Source organism: Phodopus roborovskii, unplaced genomic scaffold (genome assembly GCF_943737965.1).
Source record: "Phodopus roborovskii unplaced genomic scaffold, PHOROB, whole genome shotgun sequence".
Lineage (NCBI taxonomy): Eukaryota > Metazoa > Chordata > Mammalia > Rodentia > Cricetidae > Phodopus > Phodopus roborovskii.
In genome coordinates, this window is record NW_026126432.1 from 5,652,642 (window position 1) to 5,677,480 (window position 24,839).

General features: G+C 40.2%; 1 pseudogene; it reads left to right on the forward strand.

The window, feature by feature from the left end:
- LOC127223160 (general transcription factor II-I repeat domain-containing protein 1-like) overlaps positions 1-9,935 on the forward strand; it is a 49,984-nt pseudogene extending 40,049 nt beyond the window's left edge.
- Positions 9,936-24,839: the final 14,904 nt, after the last annotated feature.

Sequence of the window (24,839 nt, forward strand, 5' to 3'; positions counted from 1 at the left end):
CCCCACCCCAAGGCTCAGGAGTCATCACAGAAAAGGAGGGCAGAACAATTTGAAGAGCCAGGAATCATACAGGACTGAGACAGTCTTTTCTGGAATTTAAAGCCCTCCTGCCTTTGCACTCATGACCTCACAGTAGCTGCAGCTGCTTGCACAAGAACTACTGAAGATCTAAGCCTGTCAATATTCTAGCATGGATCCAATGAGCTCCCTAACTTAGGAACTGGGGACACACAACAGCTTCTCAGTTTTCTTTAAGAGTTTGGCTCCCATGAAGAGGTCTATATGCAGAAGCATATGGACAATGCCAACTGGAAGTGAAGAGTTATTAAAATTTTTAAAAGTGCATGGTGATGGGGAATAAGGAGTTAGGGACAGACTTTGTAGGAGTCAGGGGATGGGATAGAAGTGAATATGCTCAAAATACAATGTATGAAATTCTCAAAGAATTAATAAGAATATTATTTTTAAAAAGAAGGTTGATGAAGAAGAGAAGGCGGAAAAAAAGGAGGAAGAGGAGGCATAGACTTGGGAACACTGTCCTGGATCACATCAGCATGGAAAGTCTTTAACTTAGCAGATCCCAACATCCTCTGATACTATGCTCCTCTCCAAGGCTGGGCTCTTCTGAGCCACTCAGTACCATATTTTGCTGGAGACAAAGGCTGGCCCTAGCTTGGCCTACTTCCCATAAGAGACTGGAAAGTAAAATGAGTTGAGCTTCAGAGACACTACACGTACAAGTCTCATGGATGACCTCACCCCTGCATCAAAAAAGAGACTTGCCTCAACCCACACTGTATAGTTTGACGTGAGACATTTTGCCCTAAAATGTTCTTTTATGCCCTTCATGTTCTTTTATGATTTTAGGAGCAAAGCTGTGTAAGGCTTGGGATGTAGGATTTCGAACTCATTGACTTCAAACTAAATAAGATTCAGTGAATATTTTAGTTGTCTCTTGCACAGGATGAGGGACTGCAGATCACACCCACCGTGAGCTTCAGGCTGCATGGTCACTGATGGATCCCAGGAAATAAGCATCACCCACATGAACCCATGTGAAAGGAACTGTTCCCCTGAAGCCCATGGTTCCTTAACGGCAGTGCCAGAGGCCAACATTTGTAGCATCAGAAAGCACAGCCAGCAGTGAGCTTCTCATGGACCCTAGTTCTCCTTGGTTTCAAATTAAATAGAAGTTGTGGCTTTTTAAAAACCTCTATCATTAGACTTTTAAACCCATTCATTCATTCATTCATCCATTCATTCATTTGGTTGGTTGGTTAGTTGGTTTTTCAAGACAGGTTTTCTTTGTTTAACAGTCTGGCTGTAGACCAGTGCTTCATAGACCAGGCTGGCCGCAAACTCACAGAGATTCATCTGCCTCTGCCTCCTGAGACCTGTGATTGAAGGCATGGGACACCCAGCTAAGGGCTAGAGAGATAGCTCACCTGTTAAAGGCTAAGCCAACCAAAAATAAACCCATTTATTTTTAATTAGTAAACAAAGTAACTAGTTTCCTTAGGACATTTTCATAGATATTTCATTTTACTTGGGCTCCCTCTCAACTTCCCTACCTCCCTGCCCCACCCTACTGCCCACTGCCCTCACCTCTTCCATACCCTGCTCCCATCCATACTGCTCCCTTCCACTTTTTTTCATCCACTTTGTTACTGTCTGTGTCCTAACACCTCCCCCACCAGTCTACATTAAGCTCCCCACACCCCAGGTCTCTTTTGTAGTTTCCTGACTTCTATCTTACTCTCTCCATAACTACATGCTAGGCATGTAGGCATATAAAAGCATTTGCAGCCAAGCCTGATGACTTGCTGATTGTGGGACTGCAACTCCCAAAAGTTTCATTTTGACCTTTGCACTCCCAATGACACATATCTCCCCACCCATGAGGAAATAAATAAATATTTATTTTTAGTTAGTAGCTAGGATCTGTATACAAGAGAGAACTTGTGTTTGATGGAACCTTACTTCACTAAGTATAATATTTTCATTTCTTTTTCTGCAAATTTCACAACTTCATTTTTCTTTACACCCAAATAATTTTCCAGTATGTATAGTGACGCACTACAGAACAACAAAAGAAACACTTGGTAATGAAAACTTGGACAAGTGAGGCTCTCTGTCTTCCATATTGCAGCTTGTTCACTGGCTAACACCCTCACTTCTGGAAAGGCCTTGGCCACACTGGAAGTCATGTAGATTGAGTCTGAAGGGTTGATTGAAAATATTTTGGGTGAGAAAGAAAAAAAATTACATACAATGCTGCTCTATCTAAAGAAAATTCTAGGAAACCTGGCCTGAGCCAGAGCAGAGCATGAGAAGTTGGGATGAGTCAGCTTCCTCTAGGAAGATGTCCTACAAAGAACTCACAGTGAGGTGTGCTGAGTAGATGCTTCTTACCAGTCATGCAAATTCAGAATGTATGCTTCAGAGAGGATACATGAATATAGAGCAACGTCGTGAAATTAAAGTTGTGGATGAAAATTCTTCATGGCAACGCCTATTTTTTATGATACAAGATTAATTTGATAGCCAAACCAAGTTAAAGATTTTGGTTGTTCACAATATATGAATCCATGCTTATGTACACATAGGATGGTGGAGTGGATTGAATGCATCATGAGCCATGCCTCCCCTTCCAGCACTCATGTGTTTTCATCTCTATTAAAAATGATCAAAGGCAAGAGGTACACAACTGTCATCCAAGGTGTTAGTTAGTTTGTTTGTTTGTGGAAACAGGGTTTCTCTGTATTGCTTTGGATCCTGTTCTGGAACTCACTCTGTAGACCAGGCTGGCCTGGAATTCAGAGAGATCTGCCTACCTCTGGGATTAAGGGCATGGGCCACCAGTGCCAGCCCTGCTCTGTCATGCAATATTAGTTGAAAAGTCAGTATACATAATCAGAAAGCTGAGTCACTGCAGAGCCTTTTCTGATCTCTGATTTCATCCCACTTCCCAATAAAACACTTGGGATGTAAGAAGAAATGACTTTCATACTGCTGCTAGGTTCTATGAGAGTTACTGAGGAAGAAAAACAATCAACAGTCTTATACAACTGTGAAATCTGGGGGCTACAGTAAGGATGGGCCTGGCAAGACATATGGTCCCAAAACAGCACAGACATTTATGGAAAAAAACAATCACATTCTGATGGAACTTATGCCTCGTACCATTAATGAGGGCTGAGTGGCTCCCTGCATCACTGGCTTTAAGAAAGAACCTAATCTTATTATTATTCTAAATTCACATGTTAAGCCACTGCACCCTAAACTATTAGCTTCATACCCATAAATTAGTGTGTCTTTCAACCTCATCAGGGAGTCTTCTTTTGTCAACAGAAGGTGATGAGTCTAAAGACCCATAAAGATATGGTGTATTCAGCTCTGAGACATCTCACCACACCTTTCCTTTCAACCTCCTGGATCATTGTAGACAATGAAGAGGAAAGACTATGAGAGTCTAAGTTAGTATACATTTAGAGTGAAAAGTACTCACCAGATATAACAGGGACTTTGCACAGATAAACCTACAGTGTCTATGACAGCATGAACAAGACCTGGACAAGATCAAACCAGGCAAAATCTTCCCATGGAGAAGACTTCATGAGTCTCAGGCCCCATCTCTAAATTAGAAACTACTGGAAATCATATGGCTGCTGGGGGAAGAAAAGCTGATTTTCCCTGGAGTTGCAGACACTGAGAGGTTGGTTTCCAGTAGATAGCCCCACACATGTGCACACACAGGCAACACTAAGTGGACTCTGGGCTTTAAAAAAAAAAAGATAACATGAAGTTAGGGTGGGAAGGAGGTTGTGTTGACCAAAGCACCTTACATGTATTTATGAAATTCTCAAACCCTATTTTCTTTAGATAATGAAAATATATTATTAAACAAAGTAAAGCAATTTTGCCATGCTTTTTAGCAAGACAAGCACACAAACAAAAATTGAAAGGTAAAGCAGCTAGAGTAGAAGATCTGGAAATTTCACTGGTGTTGCCTACATTACCACACCATTCTAGGGACAGCTAGATGCCCAGAGTGACTAAAACTGTGTTCCCCTTCATTCTCTGAGAAGGGACCCTGTAAACAGAACATGCACCCCTTGAGAACTCTGAGTCTCTCTAAACAATTGATATTTCTACTTTCAACTGAAGCAGAAATGATAAACTGGCATTGGATTTATGGTATTGTGAAGGAGAAAAATAATGAAGATAGCAAGCAGGACTGTCACCCCTGCTTTGATTTTTCCTTTATAACTAAACTCCTGAATGCCAGCACATTGCACTGTGTCATTGTGTGACTCGGGAACATACAGCTTTTGATGCAAGGTGAGGCTTGAAAGTTTTCAGAATTTTAAAAAGGTAAAAGATAGACCTCTATAATATTCTATATTCTATGTGTGTATAGTAGGCCAAACCTAATTAGATAGATACTTAGATTACTTAGTGTGCCTCTTCCAACTATTCAGATGTGAGAAATCTGCTTATATGAGGCTTGAGTATTATATTTCAAGTTTGATAATGGCCAGTGGGGGAGGGAAGGAGGGAGAGAGAAAAAGAAAGGAGAGAAAGAGAAGGGAGGATTATTTCTTTGTCAAATTAAATCACTATTTCAGGCTCCCAAGAGAGATACACTCACTTGCTTTGTACAGCAGGACCTGTTTTGGAGATTGGGTCAAGAATATTAATCAAAAAGTAAACAGAGACCTGACAGCTGAGAGGTGTATATTTAATATGGAGTTCTGCAGAAAGTATTCACAGTCTACTTTGTCTTTGTTTCCATTTCTGTGGGTTTCACCTCTGTGTCACCAGAAGGAAGAGTCTCCCAGTGTTTTCAGTATGCTGGGCACCCAGTGGATGTCAGCACAGAGGGTAATGATTAAGAAGGGTCTCTCTCTAGACAAAGGCATGAAGTTGGCAGTTATTTGTAATTTTTTAGCTCATGTTTTTTCTTCTGAGAGTCTGCTTCCAGTCATGGGCTCAGTCATTCAAAGCAGTGAGATGCAAAGCTTTCGACTGGCCTACAGCACATAGGCAAACCTTAGACTGTCTTTCCCCGCTTATTTTCAGGTATATACACTTTTGTTCACCTCAGAAAAAGTCCCTTTACTCTTTTGGGATTGGAAATACAGAGAGAAATGGTATTTAGAGGTTGGTTTCCTACTCACCCACTGTGACTGAATCCTCAAATGGAAAAAAAAAAATGCTTGCCTCATTATGTTACAGGCCTATCAAAATATTTTGAGAAACCCAAAAATTAACTCTTGTGAATATTTTCAGAGGAATGGAATTAAACCACTTTTGGTTTTTTTTTTCTCTTTACCTTAAAAGGAGAAAGTGTAAGTGTTATAGGAAGGGAAAAGCTATTTCCACATCTATTTTTCTCAGTTTTGTGCTCAAATGAGCAATGACTATATTTGAAATTAAGCATTCCAGGATAAAACTGAGAAAAGAATAGAAAGAAATATTTTGACAATCGCCACACACATTTTATGGTTTGACTACTAAACAGGGCATATCCTTTAATTAATTTATGAAGGCATTTTGTTAACTGTTCATTATTTTTCCATTTATGTATAATTTTTAGACTATGTAGTTAATCCTAGTTATTCTTTGACATTTTTTTTTCTGGAACTCTTAGTCATAAAAGCTAAGCTGGATCTAAATGTATCTTAAATGTACCTTAAAGGATACATTTCCAAGCTATCTTTGCAATTGATGACAGCTATTTGCATGCTCTGTGCTTCTTCCATCGATACTTGGTGCACAATATGCATGGTTTTCACTTTTGTAAGTGAGAAAACATGAGCTTAAAAATATGGACTATGTGTAGGCCTTGCTCCCAATGAGAAGGTCTCATCCCTAATGCCCCTGTCCTTTGCTCATTGACATAAAGAGGCTATGATAGAGCATCTAGCTATGTTGGGCCAGGTACTAGCCATACAAAGAGTGACATATCTGCTTGCCAGCTGTAAATATTACATGAGGAAAAACATACCCCAGTCTTGAATAAACCCTGGAGTCCATTTTGATTATTTAGCTTGTAATCAATTAACATGGTCTACTAATAATCTTCCTTTAAGAGAATTTTTCTTAGAAAGAAAAATGGAGCTAGTCATTACTTTTAAAAAATAAACACAAAATGTATTTGGAAAAATTATTTAGCACAGTTTTGCTAAATGGGTTACACATATAGTTATACCTGTAGTTCAGTATAAACTTGTCCAAGCTAGCTTTTCTGTTGTGACAAAAAATTCTACCCAAAAGCAATGGGAGTGGAAGTAGGTTATTTGGCTGATAGGTTACCATCATTACAGAAAAGCCAAGACAAGGAGTTTGAGGCGCAAACATTGAGGGATACTGCTTACTGACCTGCTCTATTCTAAGCTTGTTCAGCTAGCTCTTTTATGCCATTTAGTTATGAATTCCTAGGGTTGACACCTCCCACATCATGATAGGCCCTCATCAATTAATTAGCAACTAAGAAAATGTTTCAGAGGGAGAGACCAGTCAGAAAGGGTCAAACAACACAGGGCATCCTCTTGATGAGAGGGTAACAACATTGCAGTGTCCTTAGACCCAGAACAGCCAATCAGCTCAATCCAGATACCTAGCTAGGGCTTCAGCCAATCCTAAATCTGAAAATATGCAATCTTGGAAAGCTTGAACCAATCCCATGTCTGTAGCTATGCAGGTTTGGAATTCACCAACCTCCCTCCTTCTTGTCTGGCCACTGCAAAAGCCCCCACCCTGCGCTGCTGGAGGTCTCTTCTGATCTTCTGCTTCTTTAGAGGAATGGACAGAGAGGCCCAAGTTAACAGACAATACAGGCTTTTTTTTTTTTTTTTTTTTTTTTTTTTTTGCCCTTGCATCAGATTTGGTCTCTTGGTGGCATTTTGAGGTTTTGGACACTGGGCATAACACCTGTACCCAGCATCAGTTTAAAAAAAAAAAAAAAGGAGCAGAAAGGAGATGGGGTAGGAGTTGGTGGGAAGAACTGCAGGGTGTGGGAACTGGGATTTTGACATGTAAAACAATCTTGTTTCAATTTTAAATTTAAAAAAAGATAAAAAAATAAAACCATTAAACAAAATTATGTCCTGGGCATGGTGGTTCATATCTGTAAGCCTGATATTCGAAGGTCATCCTATTTCAAAAACCATAAACAAGATAATCCCACACACAGAGAGACATACTAAGAGGTCCAGATGCCATGTGTTAATTTCTCAAATTGAAAATGAACATTGCAGGGACAGGGATGAGCTGGAGAGATAGCTCAGTGTTTAAGAGCACTGGCTGCTCTTCCAGAGGATCCAGGTTCAATTCCTAGCACCAACATGGGTGTTTCACAATGCTGTAACTCCAGAACCAAGAGATCTGATGCCTTCTTCCAACCTCCAGAGGTACCAGGCACACAACTCATAGGCACACATACAGGCAAAACACCCATACACATAAAATGCAACTAAAAATTTTAAAAATTAACACTAAATTTCACAATTCCTCTTCTTGTACTGTGAATTTGGAATACAAATATATTAATTTTAAGCCGTAATCATTCACCTCTTGCCCCTAATATCTCAAAGTTATCTTATAATATCAAACATGCACTTATTCAGTGGCTGTGCTCCAAAATGGCCATGAGCGCCTTGGGGTCATACTCAGCTGGCCTCCGGAAGGCCAGGCCTTCAGGCAGTCCCTGCACAGACAGCAGCCCCGGCTGTCTGAGCAGCCTCTCATAGGGCAAAGGTACCACACTTGCCCTACCCATAGCCTGACTACAAAGAACATCAAATACTTCCTCTACCATCTTCTGCAGCAGGTACACATCCCAGCACTGAGTGCTCCAGAGAGGACCGTGGGATGCTCCGGCCACCACCCTAGCAGCACTGCACCTTTTTAAGGTGTCCTGCTTCTGCAAATATTCCAAACGCATCCTCTTCTCCATCGTCCATGACAAGTCAGAGAAGTGGGACATCTTCATCAAGGAAATGGAGGAATCAGAACATTGCAGGAGTGAGTGCAGCTCCTGTTTAACAGCAGATATGCTGAAGCCGTGGGCCTGGACAACATGGTCCCTGTTCCCTATAGGAAGATTGCTTGTGACCCCGAAGCTGTGAAATTGTTGGCATCCCAGACAAGATCCCCTTCAAGTGACCCTGTACTTATGGGGTACCCAAGCTGAATCACATTCTGGAGGAGCGACACAGCATTCACTTCATAATCAAGAGGATGTTTGATGAACGCATTTTCACAGGGAACAAGTTTACCAAAGACCCCATGAAGCTGGAGCCAGCCAGCCCACCTGAAGACACTATGTCCACAGACATCTGTAGGGACACTATGCTGGACCTGGCTGGGACTGATAGCTCAGACAAGAGCACAGTCTCTGAAGACTGCAGGCCAGGAACCTCGGGAGAACTAGGAATGTTGAGGCCCATCAAAACTGAGCCAGAAGACCTGGACATCATTCAGGTTACTGTCCCAGATTCTTCACCAACTTCTGAGGAGATGGCCGACTCACTACCTGGACACCTGCCCTTGGAGGATTCTGGTTACAGGATGGAAATACCGGCTGACAAAGGCCCCAGTGAGGAGCAATGGCAGGAAGAGAAGCCAGCAGAAGAAAGCCCTGGTGATGTGACCCGGCCCTTGCGGAAGCAGGTTGAGATGCTGTTCAACACGAAATATGCCGAAGCCATTGGTACCTCAGAGCCAGTCAAGGTGCCCTACTCCAAGTTCCTGATGCATCCCGAGGATCTGTTTGCACTGGGACTGTCTGAAGGCATCTCTCTTCGCAGACCCAACTGCTTTGGGATTGCCAAACTTCGGAAGATTCTGGAAGCTAGCAACAGCATCCAGTTTGTCATCAAGAGACCCGAACTGCTCATTGATGGTGTCACAGAACCAGTTGTGGATACTCAAGAGAGGGGCTCCTGGGACTGTCTTGTGGATAAGACACCGAAGAGACAGGGCCTTCAAGAAAATTATGACACCAGACTCTCGTGGATTGACACCGCCAACACACTTATGGAACAAGTCCAAGACCTGTTTAACAAGAAAAACGGTGAAGCCTTGGGCATCAAATACCCAGTGCAGGTGCCCTACAAGCGAATCCAGAGGAACCCAGGTTAAGTCCTCATCAAGGGCCTGCCTCCTGGGATCCCATTCCGCAAACCCTGCACCTTTGGCTCCCAGAACCTGGACAAGATCCTCGCTGTGGCAGATAATATCAAGTTCACAGTCACCAGGTCATTCCAAGGACTTATCCCAAAGCCTGATGAGGATGGCGCCAACAGGCTTGGTGAGAAGGTGATCCTCTGAGAAACATGGGTGAAGGAGCTCTTCAATTAGATACAGTGAGGCCCAGGGACTGAATCGGCCTGTATTGGTTGGTCCCTTACAAACTCATCCGGGACAGCCCAGATGCTATGGAGGTGAAAGGCCTCCTGGATGACATCCCCTTCCGGAACCCCAATACCTATGACATCCATCGGCTGGAGAAGATCCTGAAGGCCAGAGAGAATGTACAGATGGTTATCATCAACCAGCTCCAACCTTTTGCAGAAGTCTGCAATGATACCAAGGTGCCAACCAAAGACATTCCCAAGCGCAAGAGAAAGCAGGTCTGTGAAGGTAACTCGGTCTCCTCTTCTTCCTCTTCTTCATTCTCGTCCTCTAACCCAGAGTCTGTGGCATCCAGCAACCAGATCTCCCTCGTGCAGTGGCCATTGTACATAGTGAACTATTCCGGATTAAACGTGCAGCTTCCAGGTCCCCTTGATTATTAGACCTCAGAGCCGAATCAGGACCTCAACTCAGAAAGACTAAAGGAAATGTAATTTATATACAAAATATATTTGGATATGTATCGATGCCTTTTAGTTTTTCCAATGATTTTTACACTATATTCCTGCCACCAAGGCCTTTTTTTAAATAAGTGAAAGAAAGAACGAAAGAAAGAAAAAAAGAAAGAAAGAAAAAAGAAAGAAAGAAGAAAAGAAAGAAAAAACAATACTTCATGGATGATGCTGCCAACTTTAAAGGGAGCCTGACCACCCTGGACCACAGCTGCATCTTTTAGAAACAGTTTCCTAGGCAGCTGCTTTTGAGGGTTAGCTCTGGGGCTAAGGCTTTCTTCTTTGAATGAATTTGCATGTACACAATGGGATATGTTCTTTCCACCAGTTACAGGTGCTTTTCCAGTACCAGCTAGACTGTCTTCCTGACAAGATTTCCTTTGCCAAGCAAACAGTTAATTGTCTTTAAATTCAATTACACACAAGTTCTCAGGACATGAGTAGAATGAAGCCAGATTTGTGACCAAAATATTACATGACTGGCCTCGAACCCAGTTGATATTTGAGCCCTTCCAAAACATGAGTACAGTCCATATTGATCTCAGCATGTGTGACTCCCAAGTTCTCACTAGAACAGTACAGTAAGTCTGCTTCATTATCCAGTGTTTTGTTATTGTCCAAAGTACCACATTCTTTCATGTTGTATATAGAAAATTGTTCAGATGGCTTAATCACACTACAGCCCTAATTCTTGGTACCAGTTTACATTCCAGTTTCTTCCCACATTGCTTTGATAAAAATTCTTCAACAAAAAACAACCTAAGGGAGACAGGGTTTATTTAGCTTAAAAGTACAGGCTACAGTCCAGGTAAGAAGTTGGAGCAGCAGGAGCTTGAAGAAACTGGCAATACTATGTCTGAAGTCAGAAAAAGGGCATTATGGATGTACATATGCTGGTGCTAAACTGCGTTTCATCACTATTACACCGTGCTGGGTCCCTGCCTAGGGAGCAGTGCCACTCACAGTAGACAGGTTTACCCTCCTCCATTAAACTGACCAAGACAATATCCCACAGATCGAGCCTGAGGCCAACATCTTAGGTGACCCTATATTTTATTAAATTGATAATTGACACTAACCATCACATATGAATTGAAATGCTCACCACAACCTTTGGTGATGGTTTATCATTTTAACTGACAACAAGTTTGCCCTGGCATTTCACCCTGTTTGTGTCTTGCTATAGCAATGTGGTATTTTTTTTTCTTCAGTATCTATTACTTTTATTTCACTTTTTGATCAGATTTTGATTTTTCATTTAAGTTACATAGACTCATTGACAGTGACTGTGTACTTGTATCCAGTGGAACAGTGCAATGTTGAATGCACCAATACAGATGAGGTCTATTTTACCTAATGCCAGTTCGGATTCTCACCAAGACCTCTCTGCTCCCCTGTAGAGTCCAATATTCAAGCATAATGCAAGGACCCAGGTCAATTCAATAATGCTTTAAATGAAGTGAGTCTTTTTTTTTTTTTCAAAAGAAACAACATAGAACCAAGTTCAGAGGGAAAAATAAACACTAGCGCTAATAAATATGAAATATGCATTTGGGAACTGACATGGTAGAAACACATTTAGATATGAGTTAAAGGTTTGAAAGAATCAAGAATTTCTTTCTTTCATTCTTTCTTTTTTTTTTTTTTTTTTTTCTGTTTTGGTTTTTCAAGACAGGGTTTCTCTGTGGCTTTGGAGGCTGTCCTAGAAGTAGCTCATGTAGTCCAGGCTGGTAGGCTAATCTTGAACACACAGAGATCCACCTGCCTCCACCTCCTGAGTGCTGGAATTAAAGGCATTCACCACCACCACCTTGGAATCAAGTATTTCATAACAAAAAATAATGTAGATGGCTGATATGCAAGCTGCCTGTGACATAACTGTGAGGATTTGAGTATGATCCATGGCAACCACACAGAAAGCTGGATACAGCAATATGTAATAGTAACTCCAGTCTGGTAAGACTGACAAAAGAGACAAAAGAACCACAGAGCTCACTGGCCAGCCAGAATTGTTAGTTTACAAGTTCAAGGGGAGATCTTGCCTCAAACAAAAGGTGAAGAGCAACAGAAGGCACCCAGGGTTGACATCCAGCCTCCACTTACATGTACACACATGTTTGCACACATGAACATAGGCATATAAAAATAAATAAATACATATAAATTATAATAAACAAAGTTACACCATAGTTCGTTCATATTAATCTATAAGGAAATGTGCAAAGTTGGTCTCAAGATGAAGGGAGGAAGCCTCCTAGAGATGGCTGCTTTGTGAACTAACATGATTCCAGTGTAACCACCTTCACAAAGCTCAAGGAAGGCAAAGGCCTCCCACAGTATTGTGTTTCATTTTTAGTGGCTGGCTGGCAGTGAAGCATGGAGGTTGCTGGGGTCGTTAAAGGGAACATCATAAGAGTGTGAGAAGATGAGAGCATCTACCACCATCACGTTGGGGAGAAGATATTATAAAACATTCACAAGAATAACATTTGTATTTATTGGATCTAAACCCTACAGAGAGACCTAGAATCATTGGATGAAGGCAATAAATCAATACATTTGGCTTCAATTAAAAAAAAAAGGACTATTGTGTTGAACTGAAAGGAGTAAAATTTTGGCAGATTCTTGACACCAATTTCAAGGCATGTTGTGTATGTGATCCCAGCACTATATAAAAGAGTGCAAGCTCTTTTTAAGATGCTCAAGTGAGAGCCAAACCATAAATCCCAGCTGAAGCAGAGCCACATCCAGGTTGAAATTCCTGGGACACTAATCTTAGCCCCATAGCATACCCCTTAGCCCACACATTCCCTGGGCTTCTCGGCCAACTTCTGTCACTCAGGAGATGATAGATAGAGTGAAAAGCCATGTGGCCCCTCTGGCTTCTAGAGCTTTCCCAGCACTATGCTCTGCTTTTGTGTTTTTTCCTTTTTATCATCAGTGACATGTCAATATTACTGGAAGTCAGGGAAACTGAGACTCAGACTCATCTGGAGCAGGTGGCTTCAGATTTCATGTTCCCAACAGATCAACATGTATTGGAGGAGGGGACACTGAGACCATGGGGGTGTGGGAGGTAGAGGAGCAGCCAGGCCTAGCTTCCAGGTATTCTAGAGGATTCTAGATTATAGTGCTAGGTAAGAAGAGGAAGAAAGGAGTATGAAAGAAGCTTCAGACAGTGCCCCTGCACTCCCTGGCAGCCCAGACATAGTGTCAGGCCAACAGCCCATCCATTTGGTTCTCTATAGCAATATCTATGTCCCACTGTCCTTGGAGAGCCCCACCATTTACTTAAGCTACTTCTTGTGTCTACAAGAGTTGGCTGATTTTCAGAGTAACCATTTTGAATATGGGGTGCAGTCACTGAAACCTAGCTTCTTTTCCTGTCTGAGTCCCAACACCCACGGAATCTTCTCCCTCCTCTCAGTATTTGCCTAGTATTTTGCTATTTGCCTTGACCCTCTATAATTACCCAAATTATCCCAAAACCACAGGACTTTTAGAGGATGCTGAGCTCCTGAACTCCCATTCTCTTGCTTTGTAAGTTGAAGAAACTGAATTATGCCATAATGCAACCCCACCACTAAGTACAGTCTCCCCTTCAGTTTGGGACTGGGGAATCCAGAACCAAGCTAAGAATTTTCATGAATTGTCTCATGTGTTTTAGTAGCAGATTACTGTTACTCAAAATTTATGGTAGGAGTGTGTCATAATTCTTGAACCGCATAACCTAGCTTTACATTTTGTGTGCATTTGGATAGCATTAAGGAGTAATCAGCATGCACTGCCACAAGCTTCCTATGCACTTGTCCTCCCTCACCTATGTAAGTATGAAGACCCTTCCTGCAAGACCTCAAGAACACATAAGTAGAGACACCCAGACTGTAGAGATAGGATTGTCGTCCCCCGTAAGATGAGAATGAGAGATCTCACTCCATCAGGTCACAGAAAAATAGCAAGTGTCTGAAGGCAGATATTGACCCTCCCTTACCAGAACCTGAAGCAACCAGAATTTTGACCCTGAACATTCTAGATCAAACACTGTAAGGAAATTGATCTATGTTACAGAAGACCTTGAGCCTACAGTATTTTCTTAGACTCTGCCCCCATTCAGACAATAAGACTGTAAACTCAAGGTGAAAAAAGTAGAGTCTCTGTTCTAGTAACTGCCCCCATGTTCCTTTTCTTGCATTTATGTAATGTGTTAACTTATATCAGGCTGGAGAGATGGCTCAGTGGTTAAAAGCACTGGATGTTCTTCTAGAGGACCTATGTTCAATTCCCAGCAATGAAGGCTTAGAACTCTCTGTCCCAGGAGATATAATTATAATTATGCTTAGTACCCACTATCCAGACACCTTCTATCCCCTCCCCAACTCTTTCATCATCTAGTAAAGACTTCTTGTCATAGTTTCATTTGACTTCAGAACACAGGTCATTCATGACTGGATTTCTCCACTGCCCATTCACATGGCACCTGATGACAATGCCAAGGTGAAGTCAACAACAAACCAACTCATACTGATTGACTCATATTACATCTAAAGTTGAATTCAGTAGCCCATCTGAGAAGACCAGTCACATAAGCATCAAAAGGCCCCACAATTCCCAGGTCTTTTACAGAGTGTGCTGGACAGTATTTATGTGAGTAGAAAGAACACACAACTCAAGTGACAGACTGTGGGGACACTTGAGAGCCTAAGTGAACAAAGTAATGAGGGAGATAAATGCAAACTCTAAGAGTACATGAAACAGAACAAACACAGAAACTGTATCTTGCAATTAGTAAGAATTATGCATACATGCATGTTTGTATATGAGTAATCTTTGTCTCTTAGCCTTTTGAAGAACTGTACCCAAAGGACAGTGACACCACAGAGAGGACAGCCCTTCATCCTTCAGCAACCAGAGAAGCATCTGTCTTTCCTTCTGTGTATCAAATAGTGGCTTTGTCAGTTCACTGTATGTCTGTGCAGTTTGCCCCCCCCCATTTTCTGTGTACCCCATGAATCAGTACAGGCTGGGATGCAGTATGAAGTCCCCCATAACAATGATGACATCCTTATTTCAAAGTAAGCAAGTATTTGATGCCATTTCATTATTCATATTGCAAGACTTCTTTTATGAATATCTATTATATCTTTAATAACCTCATTTTTTCAAATGAGCTATTATTTAGAACCAGGTAAAATAATATCTCCTGCTAAGTTATATGAAGCATGTTAGGATTTTCAAATATCAGAGGTATAGTCATGTTATCACAAATCTCATATTTTTTTTATGATAAAGAACATGACCATTTAACTTCAACTCCTGGAAACCAAATGCTTGGCTCATAATTTTCTTCTCATAATTGAAGCTCACACAATTAATGTTTCTAAAAGTGATGGTATTTTCAGGAATCCCACAGTACTACTATAACATATTAAGCATATTTACTTAATAAAGAACAGACTGTCTTCAAAGTAATAAAACTCGCTATGTCATCCCCAGGCCTTCTCATTCACTTTCAAGGACTGTCAACTATATTCATAAGAATACAACTATATACATAAGAAATTCAGACAGTCTGATCCAAGGGCAGGTACTTAGAGAATCTAGTTGTCTTAGATAAAGTTGAAAACTCACTGAAGATGAGAAAGCCTTTACAAATCCACATGGAGCCGCACAGTCATCAGCACTGGTCAATTTTAAAAGTGAATTTGTGTTGTTCTGGTATCATTAAGATAGACAGGATGCAAATGCCCAGTGTTCATTTAACAGTACAAAGAGAGCATAAGCCAACACAATGCAGCAAAACAGAAGCTGATATGGGAAGATTTCCAGGGTAAACCGTGTTCTTCTCTGATGAAATAAAAGCATTCGACTCAGTAAATCAAAAGTGTGTACAGTAAAAGCAAAGCCAAGAGCTAGTGTAATTGGGGAAAGAGTGTCTTAAGGGTTCACAAGACCATCAATTCTGCTACGAAGTTGAAAAGGCTGCAGTTCACTATGCAATAGGCCCATTCTCCTAAAATAAATTTTAAATTAGAATCAAATATCTATGACCTTGCTCATGGTAGGGTTTGGCACAAGGAAAAAAAAAAAACTTCTCTTGACTAGTCAAAATTTGTTCTTTATTGCATCCCATTTTTTAAGAGAGAGAGAGAGAGAGAGAGAGAGAGAGAGAGAGAGAGAGAGAGAGATTGGTACATGTGGAGGTCAGAGGACACCTTACTAGAGTCATTTTTCTCCTTCTAACCTGTGAGTCTAGGAATCAAGCTCAGGTTTTCAGGCTTGGCTATAGGTGAGTCACCTTCTGAGCCACCTTTTCCTTCTTCCCTGCCCTCGTTCTTTCTACTAAACATTTATCAAATGTATACTCAGTGTGACACACAGATGAAACATGGGGAAACAGATTAACATGATTTTCCTCCAAGAAGATAACAAAGTCCATTGGTGAAGTCCTAGTAGCCTGACGTTAAGATGCCACCATCAGAGAGTGGCTGTGGCAGCAAGGGCACTATTATAAACATTAATATTAATGTACTTTTATTTCTGTTTATATTTTTGGTTTGGTTTTGTCTTTCTGATGCTGGGCTCATACTCAAGATCCTGCTCATGCTTTCTGAGCAGTCTGCAATGAAGAAACTTCCGGCATTTGCTTTGGAATATCATAGAAATTTCATTAATAATTTGATTTTTAATTTAAAAATAATGCAAATCATAAGCATTCATTGTTGTTTTAAATATATTTCCACAAGTATTTTATATGAGTTAATTTTAATAATGTGCATAATAAACCAAGAATAGAGGTTCATGTCTATAATATCAGATTTCTGGAGGGAGGCTAAAGCAAGATCATCAAGAGATCAAGGCTAGCCTGAGCTATATGGTAAGTTCCAGGCCAGCCTTGCCACGGAATGAGACTGTCATAAGAGCTAAAACAAAAAATATAAACAGAAAAGCTGAAGAGATGCCTTAATGGATAAGCCATGCTTGTCGCCAAGCCTGATGACCTGGTTCAATCACCTGGGCCCATATGGCAGAAGAGAACCAACTCCTGCAAGTTGTGGTCTGACTTACACACACACACACACACACACACACACACACACACACACATACACACACACGGCACATGAAATAAATTTAAACACATGTTGAGAGAGACAGAGGCAGAGAATCTTGTAGTGGACAATGATCTATAAGCAGCAATGTAAACCCAGTTACTGCTTTGTGTAACTGAGTCCTGTCCAGCTATGGGCAGGGAATTAGTCCTGTCTTTCTCTATTCAACTTTACTAATTGTATCAGTTTCTATTCTGCTGCTGTGAGAAAGCATCATGACCAAGGCAACTTAAAAAGTAAGGATCTATTTGGGCTTATGATTCCAGAGGTATAAGGGTTCATCATGGCTGAGAGGTGGCAGGCATGATGGATGGAGCAGCATGCTGAAGGCTCTTATCATGAACCTCAAACAGGAAGCAGAGAAAGCACCACTGGGGACTGAATGGGGCTTTGATATTTCTGAGGCTTTGAAACATTAAACTATTGATGTTTAATAAGGATCAGGAGAAACAAATAAGCTGAATAGATGTTTATTCAGGGAAAAAACTTACAACATAGACAGATGAACACCAGCAGGTTCCTGGTCCCAAGGATGCCTCTAGATGTTCTCCTGTCCATGAGCTGCAAGCAAGAGAGCTCTCCGAGCCCCCTCTTCAACCTCAGTTCCCTCAGGTCATATCCGGCCCTGTCTCCACCCCCAATGGGCGTGATCCATGCCACAGGTGCAGATAAGGTGAATATCTCACTACAATTCCACTTTTAGTCTAAAGAAAATATTTGGGCTAAATACAAAAACTATATACAAAACAGCAAATAACAAGTGTGCTCTAAGAAAGGTAAAATCGAGAACATACAAACTCAAGACCTATCTATCTAGTCCTAGGATGAAGTCAAAACAGGGTTTACAATAGAGTTGTTCTAAGCTGGAAAGCTTAAGACTAGTACCTAATATATCTATCTAGGAGGAGAGAATAATAGTTGTGATAATTTAATCTTCAATCTCATCAAAGACCTGAGAAGGAAAATAATACTAGGGTAGACAGGAAGTGTGGGTGGGCAACTTCCAAAAGGTGCAGCAAGGACCAAAACAGCATGTTACCAGGACAGTCACCCAAGGTCTCACAGCAATGTTGGTACAGCCAGTTTTGGCTAAGGCCTAGAGTATCTGACAGACCACAACAAAAGCAGGGAGGTTAAAAGGTTATCTTACCGTGACTTGGCAGGGTTCAGCAGCCTTCTATGTTTGTCTCCTGCAAGCATATAGGAATGCATGTCCAAATCAGTGGTCGAGGAGGGGGCAGTTCTTTGCCCAAGAGGCCATAGCTGAATCGAGGATGGACTCCAGAAGGAGCGACAACAGTGTCCAACATTTTTTGGGAAGGTGCACGGTGCTGTCAGGAGCAATAGTGTCTCATGTCAATGGAGTGCTAATATTAAAACATTTAAATGCCATGTTCTGCAGGTCTATGAAGTCTTTGAAGATTAAGCACCTATGTCTGACTAATCTCATAGGTATAGGAAACATGGGTGAAGATAATCTGTAATACTCAGGAACCTAGCTATAACACTGATTGAAACTTCACTGAGTAAAGCAGGGACAAATACCTAAGCAATATAACTATGTATATATACATGTAAATCCCTAAAGCAGAGGTAAAGTAGAAATGTCTAGACCAGAGGTAGAACTATAAAGTGCAGCATGATAAAAAAAATATCCTAAATTGTATCAATATACAAAATGGTCTTGAACATAAGTAAAAGTATACATACATATAATATGATAAGGATATTGTACAAAAACATCATAACTGGAAAGATTTTTACAATATGACAAAATATATAGTTTATATACAATTCTGTGAAGGGAATAAACTTAATTTTATGTAAGTTATCACATATAAGAATCTATAATCATGTAAGCTGTATGATACTAATATCTCACTATTAATAAAATAGTTCACAAAAACATAGGCTAATCTACCCATATCCCATCTAAACCATAACTTTCCCAACCATACCCTATCTCTGTCTAAAAGAGATACCTGAGTCTAAGCATCACCTTCCATACCCAACCCTAAGAAGATGAATATTATCCCTAAATGCCTAGAGTAGGGAAAGGGGACGTTGTTATCTTAAGATTACTTCCTGCTAAACTGGAACGATGATTGCTCTATGGGATCCTGTAGGAAGAAAATTTTTGGCAACAAAGACAGGATTGGCTGTGACATGTGTAGCTAGTCACTGTGTGGCAGGAAATGCTTGACTGGAATATAATCTGAAATTCTGGCCAGGGTGTAATGAGTAGGTGCACCATAACAGCTAGCTAGTCAGGAGTTGTCTCAAGCAAAACAGTCTCAAACCGGTTTTAGGGTGATGTTTGTAGTCCAGATGCATCAGGTTGAGTCAAGTGGAAATGATGAAGTGGGGTCCCATCTTCTTTCTGGAGAGTTCAAGGATTGCTGTTAGGAATTGTTACTATACCTCGTGAAAAAACTTAAACATCAATATCAAAGTAAAATTTCAAGTTGTAAGGGATGCATATAGGGAAAGACAGCAATAAGCATCAAAATGTATATGAGAAAATTAAGATTTCATAAAGAAAATTGAGTATATTCAAATGAGTCCCCAGATTTTGTTTTCTTCTGCCTTACACAAGTTGGCTTCTTGATATAAGGCAGAAACTGTGAATTTAATATTAACAACATGCTTGAATTTAAACCAGGTGTTGTATGACAAATCTTCTCCTGGAGAGATGCAGCCCATACATCTACTTACCCCAGATACAGAACCTACCAGGGCCAGGTATGGATACTAAAAGGACTGGAACTGGCACAAGACACACCAAGACCAAGTTCTCAGCACAAAGGAGATTTATTTGCCCCCAGAAAAAACAACAGGCAACGACTAAGAGTCAAAGACAGGAGGCAAAGGACAAAGGAAAGGGAAAAGAAACAAGGGAGAAGAGGAAGGAATATCTTTCCTAGAGGGACAAAGAAATGTGTGGTAATATATTGTTTATAATTTATTAAAACCAGTGCACTGAAGATCAAAATAGCAAGGCAGCCATACTAGTAAGGAATAGAAGCTAGGTAGTGGTGGTACATACCTTTAATCCCAGGACTCAGGATTAAGAGGTAGATAGATCTCTGTTAGTTCAAGGTCACACTGATAACATGAAATTGATCCATTCCTAAAAGAAACAGTTCACATAAAGGTGATCTCAGCACCTGGGATCATACACCTTTAATCTCATCACTAGGGAAGTGGAGACAGGTGTTATATGGTTGGGCAGAGAAAGGAATATAAGGAAGAAATGAAAGGAATTAAGAGATTTTTGCCTCTGAGGATTTGTGGGGTCACGATTATCATTTTGCATGAGTACAAGTATGATCTACTGGCTTAGTTGTTTTGCTTCTCTGGTCTTCAGCTTCAATATCAGTCTCTGGGTGTTATGAGGAGTTTCCCAGCAGTCTGGTCCCAGAGTTGCATTAGCCACAAAATAAAACAAGAGACAATATATTATGAAACTATTGGCCAGTTACTAGCATTCCTTATTGGTTAGCTCTGTCTTAAATACCAACCCATTTCTATCAATCTAAATGTTTCCATGTATCTTATCTTACTGGAGAAAGGGTCTGGACCTCTTCTCTCATGGCCTGCATCTTGACTCACTCCACTACATCTCCCAGAATCCTCCTTGTCTCCTAGACCTGCCTCTTGCTTTCCTATTGGCCAACAGAGCTTTATTCATTAACCAATAAGAGAAATATATTTACAAAATGACATATCCCATCATCTCCTCTTTTCTATCTAAAGTAAAAAGAAGGGTTTTAACCTTAACATAGTAAAATATATAACAAAACAGTTATCAAATAAGAACTATAGTTAACAATATCTAGTCCATTAACATTTAGCAAGAATTAAAGAAAATAGTCTATCATCCATCCTATCTTTGTGAGTCTAAAGTCCTATATGTAACTTATCTTTAATCCTAACTAAGGAAAACTATAACCATAACTATCTGTCTTTAACTCCCTCAAAGACCACAGAAGGATAATATATAAACTCTAGAAATGACAGAGACATCTGGCTACCTGGTCAGTCACCAAAAGTTCTTCTGTAAAGTGGTACATCCATCTTTGGCCCATAGGCCATAGTGTTTCTAACAGACTCCTCAGCAAAGCAGAAAACTTTAAATTGTCCACTTGTATTGTCAGTTTGTCAGGTGCTTTTCTCTGTGTCCTGCAGACTGTCTGGCAGATTTCCATGAAGCAGGATCCCTGTAGCACTGTCTATCTTGTTTCTGCAGTCAATTTTCTGTGGGTCCTGCATGTCCAGTTTATACAGCATAAAGTCAAACAGTCCAGACAAGAGCAGTATCTTTCCCAAATGGCTAGTCTTGCCATATTGGAAGCAAAATCCATAATGAATGTCTTCAATGTCTATCTTCCTTTGTGACACAGGTGGTGTTGCCAGGAGCAATTATGTCTCACTGCCAAGAAAAACTCTAAACCATTTTAAATGCCATATTCTGTAGATCTTTGAAAGGTTTTAAGAATGCCTCTCCATCTGAAATATATCTCTATATATCTATAAAAACCTATCAAACATTACTATAAGTTTTGACTGTTATAGGTAACTATAATTTGTACTTAATTGTACATTACATTTTTAAATGAAATGTATAAACACAATACCTAAACAAGAGGAGAAATATACATATCACAAATGGCCTTAAATTTGTATCAATAAATGAAAATCCATTTCAATACAAAGTATTCATTTCTATATCTTATTCCCCCCCTTTTCCTTTAAACAGAGGTGGGTTGTGATCATTAACCATTTATAATCAACCCCATTTAAATGAAAACAAGCATTTATAAACAGTATTTGGGAATTTGGGCTTCATTCTTTCCAAATTGCTTCCTAATGTTAAGGGGCTCTGTCTTGGGGATCCTAAGAAGATGAAGAAAAACTGGTTGTAGTGGTTTACAAGGCTGCCTTGTCCTAGCTGTTTTGAATGTTGGATCACCTGGGGCACTGCTTCAGGGGGGTCTTGCTTGATCATATCATGTTAGTCTGGAAGGAATCCATAGCTTTTTATTTTCTGTGGAAACAAAAATAGAAATTCTTTTCCCCAGTAACTTGTCCTTTGATTTAAATTTTGAAGTCAAAGCAATTTTAAAATATATATGTTGGATTATTTTATCAGCATTGATAATCAAGTGTATTTTAGCAGGTCTTGTTCCTTCCATAGCAATTGAGCTATTCAAAGACAAAACAATAGCATACAATATCCAGAATCTCCATGTATTTTCCATTTTTAGGTGGCATTTTTATTACTCTATTTCTTTTATGTCTATTTTTTTTTTTCATTCTTTGAGACAGGGTTTCTCTTTGTAACTTTTTCCTGTCCTGGGATTCACTCTGTATACCAGGTTTGTTTTGAAATCACAGAGATTTGCTTGCCTCTGTCTCCTGAATGCTGGAATTTTTTTTTAACCAAATATTCTTTCTATTTTCTCTCCCATCACACTATAAAACTATAAAAACCTCTTATGTTTTACTTTATCAGAATCTGTCTTTACTGTTTATCTCTATTTTTTTCTAGCCACAAATCTAGTATCTGCTAAACAGCATTGCTAAAATTAAAGTGGTGGCTGTTTTGGCGGCTGGCTTTCCAGTATGGCAGGGGCAAATTTACTGCCAGCACTGAAAGCTGTGCTCACTGCCTTGGTCTACGCTGCCATAGAACAACATGCTGCCAGCTTGGAGATGTGGTCATTGCCACTGCCAGCTGCTCATACTCACTATTCAGTTGTTAGCAGGGTCTCTTAAAAGAGTCATGCAGTTTTTTTGCTGCTTATGTCTAGTCAAGAAACCTCCCATAAAGGAACCATACAAGTCTCTGCTTGTCTCTAGCAAAACAGAGCCTGCCAGAGAAAAATTCTCCTATCAAGAATACTTGCTTGTCTCTGTTCTTTTGTTTTTAAAGTCCCTTTTTAAGTTTTTGTTACGTTTTAAGTGTAAGTTCTTAGTACCCACAATGCATGTGCCATTTTATTATAAGCAATTTACTGCCAGCCTGGTAACACAGCTACATAAGTCCCAAATTAGCACACAAAGACTCTATTAGTTATAAAGCTGTTGGCCAATAGCTAGAGCTTCTTATTGGTTTGTTCTGTCTTAAATATTAACCCATTTCTATCAATCTAACTGTTTCCATGTGTTGTTACCAGAGAAAGAGTCTGGCCCTCTTGACTACATCTTGACTCCTCTCTACTACATCTCCCAGAAACCTCCTTGTCTCCTAGTCCTGCCTATCTTGCTTTCCTATTGGCCAACAGGGCTTTATTCATTAGCCAATAAGAGAAACATATTTACAGAATGACATCTCCCATCATCTGGGTCTTTTATTTTTCATGTTACAGGAATGCATGGCCCATAGGCAAATGGCAGATTTTAAAAAAAAAAAAAAAAAAAAAAAAAAGGGAAACCCCATTTTAGGATGAGGTGCTTTGGCATGTTACCAAATGGATGTTTTATTTTTTATTGCCAGACTTAATTCTTTGATAGCTGGGCTTTGGCGATCAGCCTCAAGAGGAGAAAGTGGCTAAATAAGGAAACAAATCTTAGCACTTAGCTTTAGTAATATAATCTAACAGCTTAGGAAGGCAGGGAATGAGGGAAGAACAAGGCCTGTCAGAGCCATGTTTGCTATGCTCAGGCCTGTGTTTGCCATGCCTGACTTGGTGCACCAGGGGATTTTATTGGGTTATTTACATGATTATGGTTGAGGAGTACTAACAGAAGTAGAAATTATTTAAAGACAGCTTCATCACTAAAGCCCTCCCCAGCATGACTGACAGCTAGAAACTTGAGGCATGCTGCACAGCCTGGAGAGAGTATTTCCAAATGACTCAGAACTAAACCTCTTCCAAGGAAACTGGCATAGTCTTAGAGTCTTCTTTGTAGCTTGGTTGTCTGAGGGGTTTTGTTTACTCTTGGGAAAAAGAAGTACCTAGTGAATCTGCTTAATTTCAGGGAATTCCTGAATTTGTTTTAGTTAACATTCCTACTTAAGGAGTTTCTCTACAGGATATAATATTCCAATCCAGAGTAAACAGACATACAGCAGCAAGCTTTCCAGTAGCATACTTCTTCTAGCAAGGATACAGCTCTTAAATGCTCCCAAAGAGCACACCAACAGGAATCCAAGTGTTCAAATTCCTGAAACTGACATGGGGATCATTTCATTCAAATAACAACATTAAATATGGATCCATACCTCTACAATTTAAAGCAATGCACTGGGTTGGGGTAGTGGTGAGAAAGGGCTGACTATAGAGGAGCTCTAGTCCTGACTATAGTGGAGCAGGCCAAAGGAAAATCATCCCACCCCTGGCCTGTCTGTGAATAACCATGTTTCAGAGTTAATAGCCAAGAAATACTTCTGGCCCACTGTACTTTCTTGCTAGCTCACTCTCCATGACCCAAACACCCTATAAATGTCTACTGCTTTACCAAACCTTCTATCATCTCTTGTCCAATTCAGAGGCAGCTGCCATTCTCCTTGTAAAGTTTGTTGCATGTGATTTTGTAGTATTCCTTGACTCCTGACTGCCAAGATGCCATATAACAGAAAACCCTTAAACTGACAGACTATACCTTACAAGCAGTCTTTTACTTTGTTTGAGTTAGAAATAACAAGGCAAGTTGACGGCATCCTGTTGGACACATAGCTAGCAATCTGTGTCCAGCTCTCTGACACTATCCACAAAGTGCAGACTGATAGATAATTTATGCCTCAAATGTAAAAATGAACAACCCTATATATTTTACTAAAGCTGGGACCATATGAGCACATGGACATTTTAAAATAATAGCAGGTAGTGAAGTTCTGAGAACTTATTAAATA